Source organism: Zonotrichia leucophrys, chromosome 4 (assembly GCF_028769735.1).
Source record: "Zonotrichia leucophrys gambelii isolate GWCS_2022_RI chromosome 4, RI_Zleu_2.0, whole genome shotgun sequence".
NCBI lineage: Eukaryota > Metazoa > Chordata > Aves > Passeriformes > Passerellidae > Zonotrichia > Zonotrichia leucophrys.
In genome coordinates this window covers 61204394-61214700 of record NC_088173.1, presented here as the reverse complement: position 1 = coordinate 61214700, position 10307 = coordinate 61204394, and the positions used below count along the sequence as shown (strand labels likewise).

Here is a 10307-nt window from a genome sequence, read left to right as displayed (position 1 = left end):
CAACAGACACTCCCATTCCTTGATGGCATTTGTGACCCTTTGCTGGGCTAGATCCAGAATGCCCATTTCTCTCTTAGAAAGAAGACAGCATTTCAAACGTGCCTCAGCAGTGTTTATTAGAGGAGAAGGGTGACATCCCTTGGGCAGCTGGTAGCTCTCCTACCTATGTGGCCCAGGACACTGCTGGCCTTCAGTGCAGCAAGGACACTAAGGTTGAAATATCTGTAGATACCTCCTGTCTGAATAACCATCATGCAGACAGGAGACTGGGGCTGATGTCTTTTAAATATTCTTAGCTGTAGGTGACTGACTGATTTCAATGACAAATGGGCACTTAGATATTTCAGAGAATGTGAACCAGCAGACATTTGTTTATTATCAGGCAGAAAGTTACAGCAAAGAAGAAAAAACAGGTCAGATCTCTAAAAATCCCTATTCCTAGACTTGTGTTTCTACTTTACTAGATATATGCGACATTAATATAATAGATTTCAAGCTACTGACATTATAATAGATATCTAAAGCTGACATTAATTCAGACGTACTTTTAATCTTGGTAAATCTGAAAGCAGAGGCATGATCAATTCCAAATGAAATAAAATACAAAGAAAAACAGCACCACTGTTTTTCTAGCAAACCATTTACATTGAGAGCTATGCAGCAGCAGGAGCTCTGACCAAGGAAACACAAAATATAAAAGCTGTCACCTCCTCAAACATTTTTCTTTCATGTTGATTTCACAGAAGAAACTACATATGATTAAGGTAATACCTTTTTTATTAAGTTGCAAGAATACCATTTTCAGAAACATTGCTTGTATGAAGAAATCTGGACAAAAATTAAAAGGTGGCACTATAAACATTGCAGTGAGAAAAATAATTAGCAAATTTTAGTGCTGCTTCATTTAAAGGAAAGTACAATAAAGTGGCAGAAAAAAAGCAATAAATTATAACCTGTATGGATTAGAAATCCCTTCTCTATATTGACCACAGTGTTAACATAATTGTGAGGTTTTATGTTTACATGTAGAAAAGATCATTGTTAGCATAATTTGCAAACATCAGAAGAGCCATTAGAATTATATGGCTACTCTAAGGAAGCATTCATATGTTACTCAAAGCAAAATAAATTGCTATAGAAATGTTCATATGTTATAGTGACTCTTTACAGTGAAGATTGATTTCTTTGTTTCTAAACTCTTGTCATCTGTACATGCAAGAAATATATATGTAGTATGCATATGTAAGATTATATATGCTTAAAAATAATTGCAGGATTGCAAGCAATTTATACCATCACAATTTTTGTCCAAGGACTTGATCCACTGAGGACTTCATCTTCGACTCCCAGTGGAGAGGAAGGCATTTTTCCCAAAGAAGAACTCTGTGTTGAGACACAAAGAAGCAAAGTCATGTACAATTCTTAAATTTGAAAGAAAACAATTTCAGAAGTTACAAGTAATAACTTGCAGGATAAGTAATTCAAATATTATATTGTCATGACTTTAACTCAAGTAAGCAAATTCAAGATTCACCCCTACATCCCATCCAGGGGTCTCAGGTGACTTGGGTGTGCTATTGGAAGTGCATAAGTATAAAATAAACATCTCATCCTGTTGTTGTGATTATACATGCAACATAATAAAGGGAGAGGGTGAAACAAATTAGAAGGAAAAGGTGAGAAACACGGGTCAGTAACTGTCAGGAGACCCGATGAGTTTTGTAACCTGAACAGCAGTAAAAGAAGGAAAGTGACACAGGTCCCATTTATATTATTAGCTACCCCTTTATCCTTTCCCTCCCTCCTGAAGGAAGCACCATCCACCTCACCTCTTCAGTCTCTGGGAACGGGTGGCAGTGCTGCAGTTCCATGGGAGATGGCAGGACAGGGTTTTCAGCCCTCTCTGCTCCTTGATCTTTTCTACTCCACTACGAATTCAGTCAGCAAGAGTACACCAGTTTTTCTGTAACTTTGGTTTGGGATATGAGAGCTAATTAGATGGAAAAGGCACTAGGAATACTCAGGTGACAAGAAGATTTCCAATACCTGCAGTGGCAAAGCTCAGCTGGAGCTACTCAGGTTCATTTTCAAGCTGAATGTATTAGTCCTGCATGTCAATGATGAGCAGCTGTCTCCCTCTGAGAGACCCTACTTTAAGAGACTGCTGAAAATCTTACAGCTGAATCCACTACTAAGCTATTAATTAGTTTGGTCCAAAATATTAGTCCGTCTTAATTAAGCCAATTCCATACGGACCAAAATAGGTTTGCTAACTGAATTCCAGCCTAAATGGGAGCATTTATATCTAGGAGTATGATATTAATGAGATTCATTTAATGAAGGTGGTGATTTTCTCAAAATATAAAGAATGAGGGAAAGATACCCAATACCTAGAAACAGATTCCTGTATGTTTCTTTTTTTTTTTTTTTAATTTTGTGGTCTTAGCTGTGAAAATGTTTTTTCCAAACATTTTTACCAATATGAGCCACTAACATTTATCTATTGTACTATGATAGAAAATTGGGATTTATTAATACTATCCTCACTCAATCTTTCTCACAAAATTATCCCCTTAAGAAGTAAAGATGTAGATAGGTGGGATGTTTTCTGATTGTCTGTATTTCCACTGTGAGAACTAGAGTTCCTGCTATATTACTACCACTAAAAAGTGATCAGCAAAAATCAGTACAAAATAACAATTTTCTCTCCAGCAAAAGTGGGGCAGTGAAATGCCATGGAATTTGCAGGGTGCTGAGTCTCCATCTTTCTGTGTATTTTCTGATTAATAATAGAAAGTTCATGGATACCTTCAGAGTACCCATCCAGGGCAGGAGCATAGCCAAAATCCATTTCATTTGGGTGAAAATCTTCTGAATAGGATTTACAGTTCTTCTGACGTACTGAGGAGGCTGCATTAGCTCACAGTCTGAACTGATTCTCCATCTGAACATTTTCCTTACCTGAGAGAACACAATTGCATTTATGACTTGTCAAGTTTTTGTTTTCTTAAGCAAAGCAGTTCATTTGAGGAAGAGGGAGAAGGAATTTTCACCTTGAAAGGAATGTCCTATGTTTGTTAAATCTTTGAAAATTCACCTTTGTTCAATTGAAAAATTAATCTAACAACCCTTGAGATACTATTAAAGTCCAACACAATGGTGCTAGGCACCTAATTATTATGATATACGTACTGTTTTAATAATATACTTCCTCGTTTCTTTTTTTTTGTGTTTTGTTTAGTTCCAAAAAGAAATACACACATTTATAGTGTCAGCATGGGTTCTAATTTAAGATAATCTTGCAAGCACAAATTGTAAGCAAACAAGAAAAAGAAATCTTTCTAACCAAAACCTATGGACTTATGTGCAGAAATATATTCAAAATGGATCTGGAAACCACTGGGAAGCAGGTTTAACGTATCGTCTCTCTTCAGTCCTTGTAGATTTTAGGAAGAATACACATTACTCTTTGGGACTGCCTGACCCAAACAATTTCCATCATTGTTCATCCCGGAGGAATATTCTGATCCATTGCATTAGCTGTTAAAGTTGCTCACCTACATTGCAGACAACTCTGCATAACTGCTATGAAATAGCACAATTTTGTGTGACAATACTGGTCACATCAAATCTCTAAAGGACTTTTTTTAATGTATGTATGAGTTATTTATGTTTTAAACTGCAGAATATTTCTCATTTCCTAAAGCAAAAGGAAAAGAAAGAATAATAATATTTAAAGGTATTCTCATTCTCTCATTCATCAAATTTGCAATGAAAACTCTTTATCTTTGGAAAAAAAAAGATTTATTTTGATTCACAGTAAAGGAGAAAAAATCACTAGCTCTGCTAATATGAAATAAGTTTTGAAAGAATTACTGAAAGGAAAAGGCTATGCTTGAAATTTCCAGCCAAAATGAATGGAATGGAGAGAGGAATCACAGATTGGTATAAAAGGGGAATGAAAATAAATTAACAATGATGACTAAATAGATTTATCTCAAAATAGTCATTTTTCCATTTATAAACTGTCTTACTATTAAACAGTAAGAGAATCTAAAAATTACATAAATAAGTGGCTATCATAAAGGATGCATTACAGTATATTATGGTAATAAAATATCCTCCATTTTTCCTGCTTCCTTGACATGGTTTTGTCTTTTTCATGATAAATTAAGAAAAAGGCAGACAAACAGATAATTTTTTTCACTATTTCTTGCTGCTGATGCTCAAGTGAATGTTTTTCGAAAGAACGTAACATTCTTTCAGAGAGGACATACCGGTAGAAGGATGTAAAGACAAAAGCAAGGAAGTTTGTTAGAAGTGAATTCCTCTCCATTTCCAGAAAATATGGTTCATATTCTGTGTGATCTGGCATCTAATTGTAAATGTCTATGAAGTAGTTAGGAAGAGGCATTTTTATAGAACCCATGGAATGTTTTTTCTCTTGAAAATCATGGGTTCATTGTTTTTGTCTCTAAGCTCTGTGCTGTGTTCAGATTCAGTAATGTAGTTCTTATATAGTTTGTTTCCACTGGGCAAGGTCCAGAGCAGTTTTTTCCTTCTGTCTTTTTCTTTTTTCCAATTTTCCTCTCTCTCTGGTTGTTTAAGCCTTAAGTTATACCATTTATTTTTGGATTTTAAGTGACTGGTTCCAGTACTGTTATCTCTTATGAAGCTTGTCATGTACGTAGTACAGCAGGACACCAACTAAGTAAGTTTCCAAATACTGTAAGTAAAAATTCAAGAAAAACCCATTTTGGAATAAAAATACATGTACACACCCTGCAGCTAGTCAGCCCTGTTTCCCAGTGTCTTAGGGTCATTTTTGAAATCAGGAATTGTCCACTTCTTAAAATAAAACAGTTTTGAATTGAAGATTACAATAAAGTATACCACTGACTGTCATTAAGCAGCATTTGCAATAATTAACATCCAACATCGTTACATATTTAGCTTTTCTCACTATTTCCATAACAACAAACAGTGTATTTCTAGAGAGTGAAGAAAAGCACTGGAAAACCATCACCTACTTTCATGATAAGAAGCTCCGGGGCAGAGTTTTGTTCTTTCCTCCTACTACTCCCCTGGAAAAATCCAGTATGATACATAAGCACAATGATTTTGGTGGCTGAGAACTTAATGATAAGGATGTAGCAACAGGTCTTTGGCCAAAAAATACATTCTATCACTAATTTGTTCACTATTGCAGGAGTAACCTTTGGATTTCTGTTCAGCTAATATCTCTTTTACATCCATATTAATAAATATTATCATTTTGGTGTAATTTTTTTGCTTTTTTTCTTATTTTTTTCTTACATTTCATGCTTTATTTGCATAGACTTCTCCACAAGTATGCAGCCTTCACAAGGGCTGCATATGTGATAGCTGTGTTACAGCTTTAATTGCGACTGATCCATCAGAGTGCACACCTTTATTCTTGACTTGATAAATGTTTGCAAATTTCAGATCAGAATATTCACTGCACATATTTAAGACAATAGATTTTACCTTTATGGAGTGAAACATATTTTCTGATGAAAATTCATGAGATGAAATGTCACCTTCAGAAAGCTTGTGAAAAACGACCCGCAGTGTGAATCTTTCTGTCAGAATTCGAGTTTACATTGTTCCACTGGTGTACCCAGCCCATTTCCACTGACAAGGAATGTACAGTGATATGTGTACCTTTCCTGAACCTTTTACATGCTGCATCTCTGCACTGGCTTTTTTGCTGCTGGGAATAAGGGCTTGGAGCGCAGAAACCAGTGAAGGGCCTGGATACTGTATTTGTTACTTTAAAAATATGTATTTGTAGCTTCTGTATGATATCTGAGTTCATGATTTTAAGTGCTGCTTCTCAGAAATATGAAATCCCTGATGTGCTGTTCATGACAATGTCTAGAAATAATTTTTATTTTATTTTAGAGCACACCAACTCTTAAAATTGAGATTAGGTTTTTATTCTAATGGCAACTGTAATTGATGCACTTGGTTTCATATATTAATGACAAAAATATTGGAGGTGTTGCAGGAGAACAGACTGTAAAAACAACAGACACTTCACCTTGGTAGGTTTGTTTGGAAATTCCAAATGCAGAAATGCTGTGGAGTTTGCTAGACCTTTTGTTTCTGATAGCCTTTGAATTACATTGTTCATGTAAGATCATGAAAGGACATAAATGCTGGAATTTTGAAAGCTCACTTTTGTTTTCCCATTTCTTTCATGAAGAACAAAGTACTCTTTTTTGAGACAAACAACATTAAGAACTTTATTGGTTCTTTATCTGTCTCGTATAAAAAATATATTGACTACCTTATAATGATATTTCTTTTCAGAAAAAATTGGTATTTCTTATAGAAGAACAAAGCTTATTCTGGTATTCCAACTTTCTTGGAACTGCTGTTTGCAGTATATATTTGCCTGCAACAGTTCAGTCAAACAGCTAGCACTGCTCTTTCTTCAAAGGTATGAGTTGAGCAGTTGCCATTACATCAGGGCTTTATATTTCACAGGGCTTTATTACAATAGGCATATAATTTATTTTCTTATTATTAGGTCAAATTCTGTTATCTTTATTCAAGTTTTCTGGTGAAAATAAAGGACTAAAGGGTCCATCATGTGGCCAGCTGTTATTGTTAACACAATTTTCTTGTAGTATCATAGGGAGAACATTCTGGATGGGATGTTACCATTAATTGTTTCCATACACAATTGTAATTTCTGGAGATGCACACACACAGGACAAATAAACTCAAAACAGTGTTGACTAATAAAGTGTTCCAATAAAGATGGACCTCCTAGCTGTGACTCAAAAGAGCCTTTTAATTTGAGTATGTTTCATTTTAACACATATAGTAGGAAATTGAAAATGGAACTGGCTGTTGCAAAAACTGGTGTTTATCACTGTCTGTGATGGAAGGATGCAAAGATCCCATGCGGTGCTTCAGCCTGACTGTACTGCACACAGCCAGGTCCATGGAAAAAAGAATTTTTTATAAAACAGAAACACTATGAGTGAATAGAAATAATATGGTAGCAGTAACAAAACCAAGCAATAGCATGTGCAATGGCATAGCAGGGTCATTATGAGTCACTGTTACTCTTGCTGACTCTAGATACATAAATCAACAATCATTTAGAGTAAAACATGAATGCAGACAAAAGGGGGACAGATCCCCTAGAGACTATAGATTTTTCTGTTCAGACTGGTGGAGTTTGGCAGTTTCATCAGCTCTTCCCTTTAAAGTAGAAGGTTTGCTTCAAGTGGTGAGACCAAGTCCACTGGCTGCAGTTCAGCTGCACACCAGGTGGGAAAATATCTGTAGGACAGAGGAGTCCAAGAAGGGAATACAAATGCACTGGAAAATATGTGAGCTGATTCCTCTGGGTTTCTTCCCATCTTCAATGAGGAATGCATGTTAAGTTTTGGGAATCCTTGCCCTTTCCACTGATTTTTCAGCGCTCCTTTCTTAAAGTCTAAGAAAGTCTATAATAGGAATCTGGGCCAGGAAAGAGAAGTAGTAATGTTCTTACTTGAAATGTTTTGCAGTTTGTTGGTTTGGAGTGTTTTATGATAGACATCTATTTTTTAATTTTTACGATGTTGCTCTATTTTGCAGATGAACACAGTAAAAACAAAAGTGATTTTTTCAACACTATACACATGCAAACACACTCACCACTATACACACACAAACACACACTCATGTAAGTGTGCATACATAATAGGCACATATAAATGTATCTAATGCCGTAGATGAGGAAATTAAGATGTGGTTTCCTGAATCAAATACTTAATTTTGTAATATCTGACAATTATTCTAGGAAATATACTCAGTACATATTCTTCTGAAGAATTCTTCAGCAAATGCTACGATTTACCATAGCAAGCATTCAAAAAAAGTAGGAAATGAATTAATTGGTGCCAATTTTATTGTATGCAATGATAATTGTCTTATTCCACTTGAAGACTGCCAGATTCCTTCCTCTCCTAATAAAATCATGTGGCTTTATTCAGTAAAAATCCTTATTTCTGCATCCCTTTAACAGGAAACTTCAGTATCCTTTAGAGCACACAGTAGGAAGATTTCTCAACAGAAGAGGAAAGTCTATCTTTAACATATTCCCTCTGTGTGGATTTCAGCATATTTGTATTCATACAGACTCATGTGATGGATTCTTTTATTTTATTTGAAACCTTTTCCTTAAAGCAAGCATTTGTATTTTTAACTTTAGGTAAGGTTCTAAACATTAGCATTTGTGTGCATTTCATTCAGCCTACCTCATCATTTTCTTGTTTCATGCCCAGGGCTTAGCAGTTGGAGTTTAAAAACAGCCAGCTTTAATGTCTATGACTGACATGTAATTTCTGCTTACTTTAAAGCTTTTTTTTGCTAACTTTGCCTTTTTTAAAATTCTTTCCTGTCCATAATCACAAAGCTACATAAGCTCTTTTGTGGCTTAATAAATATTGTCAGTTTTTTAAAGCTCAGTGTGCTGTGTATTCTCCTTCAAAGATAGTTATTAAGCATATAAAAAGAAGCTTGTTAAATTTGTAGATTCATTTTTTATTATTCCTACTTCTTATATTTAAATGAGGAAAGATAATCCATTAAAGAGGTTGAACTGTCAAAAACACTGCCATATCTATAATTAAGTATAACCTTCCTGGGTTTAAATAACATTATCAACAAAAGCCTCTAAATTTGAAATTAAATGCTCTACCTTCCATTAACATTATTGTTTTTCTAGGAAACTTAGAGATGTGAATGCAAAGGAGGTATTTAGCTCACAGCTATGACATATCTCCCATTTTTAAAAGTAAACAATAACGAGAGGCATTCCATTTTGGAATATATATGCCTTAGATTACATGTATAATGTAATCTATGACAAGCATAAATCTTAGGTCTGCAGAATTATTACTCAGAATGGAAGTTAAAGGACCCAGCAACACATATATGCACTCAGCTTTGCTTCTCATTTTGTGATCAAGAAAACAATTCTGAAAGATACAGTGGAAGCAGTATTCCATGTCATAGATCTTAAAAAGAATCTCATCATTACAGCTGAAGAGATTTGCCTCACTCCCAAAAGTTTGTTCTTTTTCTACGAAAAATGTTTCTCATAGCACTTTAGAAGTTTCTGTAAAATAGAAGACACACGTAAGTGAATTATTTATTGCATAGATTTTGCCATTATTCATTTGGAGTGTCTGGCAGAGCTCATTCATTATTTGCAATGTATCTGAGTTTTAGATTAATATGAACATGATTTTAATGAATCTGTTATAATTTTTCCTGCCATGACCCTTACCACCTCACTGCATGACAGAATGTCGTGCTGCTGTGACATACTCAAGGCAAACAAAACACAAAAGCCAGCACCTGTGAGCTTCCTAACTCATCCTTCCCACACTGCAGAGAGCTGATAATGGATCTTCATGGGGTAACCTGAAACTATTTGATTTGAGGACTTCATACACCCTTTCTTCTCTTACTTCTCTTTCCTACACAATCCATTTGCTTAATATAGGCTTATAGTTTGGGGGTTTTTTTCTGTGTTTGTAAGATATTTCACGTGGAGTAAAAATCACTAATATTGACTTGGTTTACGACTGATAAGGGATCATTTTATCTGAAAATTTGTGACAAAATATTTCAAACAAGAAAATGATGGAGAACAAAAAATAAATTAGTTGTAAAGTATTTCAACTGAGGTTGGAAAAGAAAATTATTAGAAAACATTCACTCTCTATCAAGATTTTCATCAAAGCCCATCATGCCTTCACTGAGTATTTAAATGAGGTTGTTCAAGTCAGAGAAATAGTGATGCAAGACCTGCTAACAAGAAAATTGCCCCTTCCAATTTGAATTTCCCTTACTGAATGAGGAGTTCCATGTCCTTTCTGATTTACTTACTATCTTAAAAGAGAGTGGAAATGAACCTTCAGAAATTTAACTTTCATTTTATGTGTAAGTCCAGTTAAAATCTATTTCATTGGTAGTACCATGCACTTGTCTGACTAGATATCCTTTGAAATTCTTATGTTGTGCTTTGCTTTTCTTTCAAGGTAGCTGTAGGGCTTATCATGGTGTATATTGAGAACATATTGTTTATTTGTTAGAATACAGTAGAATACAGCGCTATACGTTGTCAGTGTAAAAAATTAATTTCCATAAGCCTTTATACTACCAGTATAGTTAATATATCGTATTCATGTCAAATTGTAGCAAATTTTGAATTAAAATAACAATGTTCAGGGGTAGGAAAAAACAAACCATTTAATTTAAAGTCAGTCTTGAAT

General features: G+C 34.7%; 1 long non-coding RNA gene across 1 annotated transcript; it reads right to left on the bottom strand.

Moving 5' to 3' along the window:
• Window positions 1-351: 351 nt before the first annotated feature.
• On the bottom strand, window positions 352-2103 carry LOC135447496 (uncharacterized). The gene is made up of 3 exons (XR_010440171.1): window positions 2047-2103; window positions 1830-1969; window positions 352-1383 (listed from the first exon to the last, which is right to left on the bottom strand). It is a non-coding gene; the product is annotated as an uncharacterized LOC135447496 (long non-coding RNA).
• Window positions 2104-10307: the final 8204 nt, after the last annotated feature.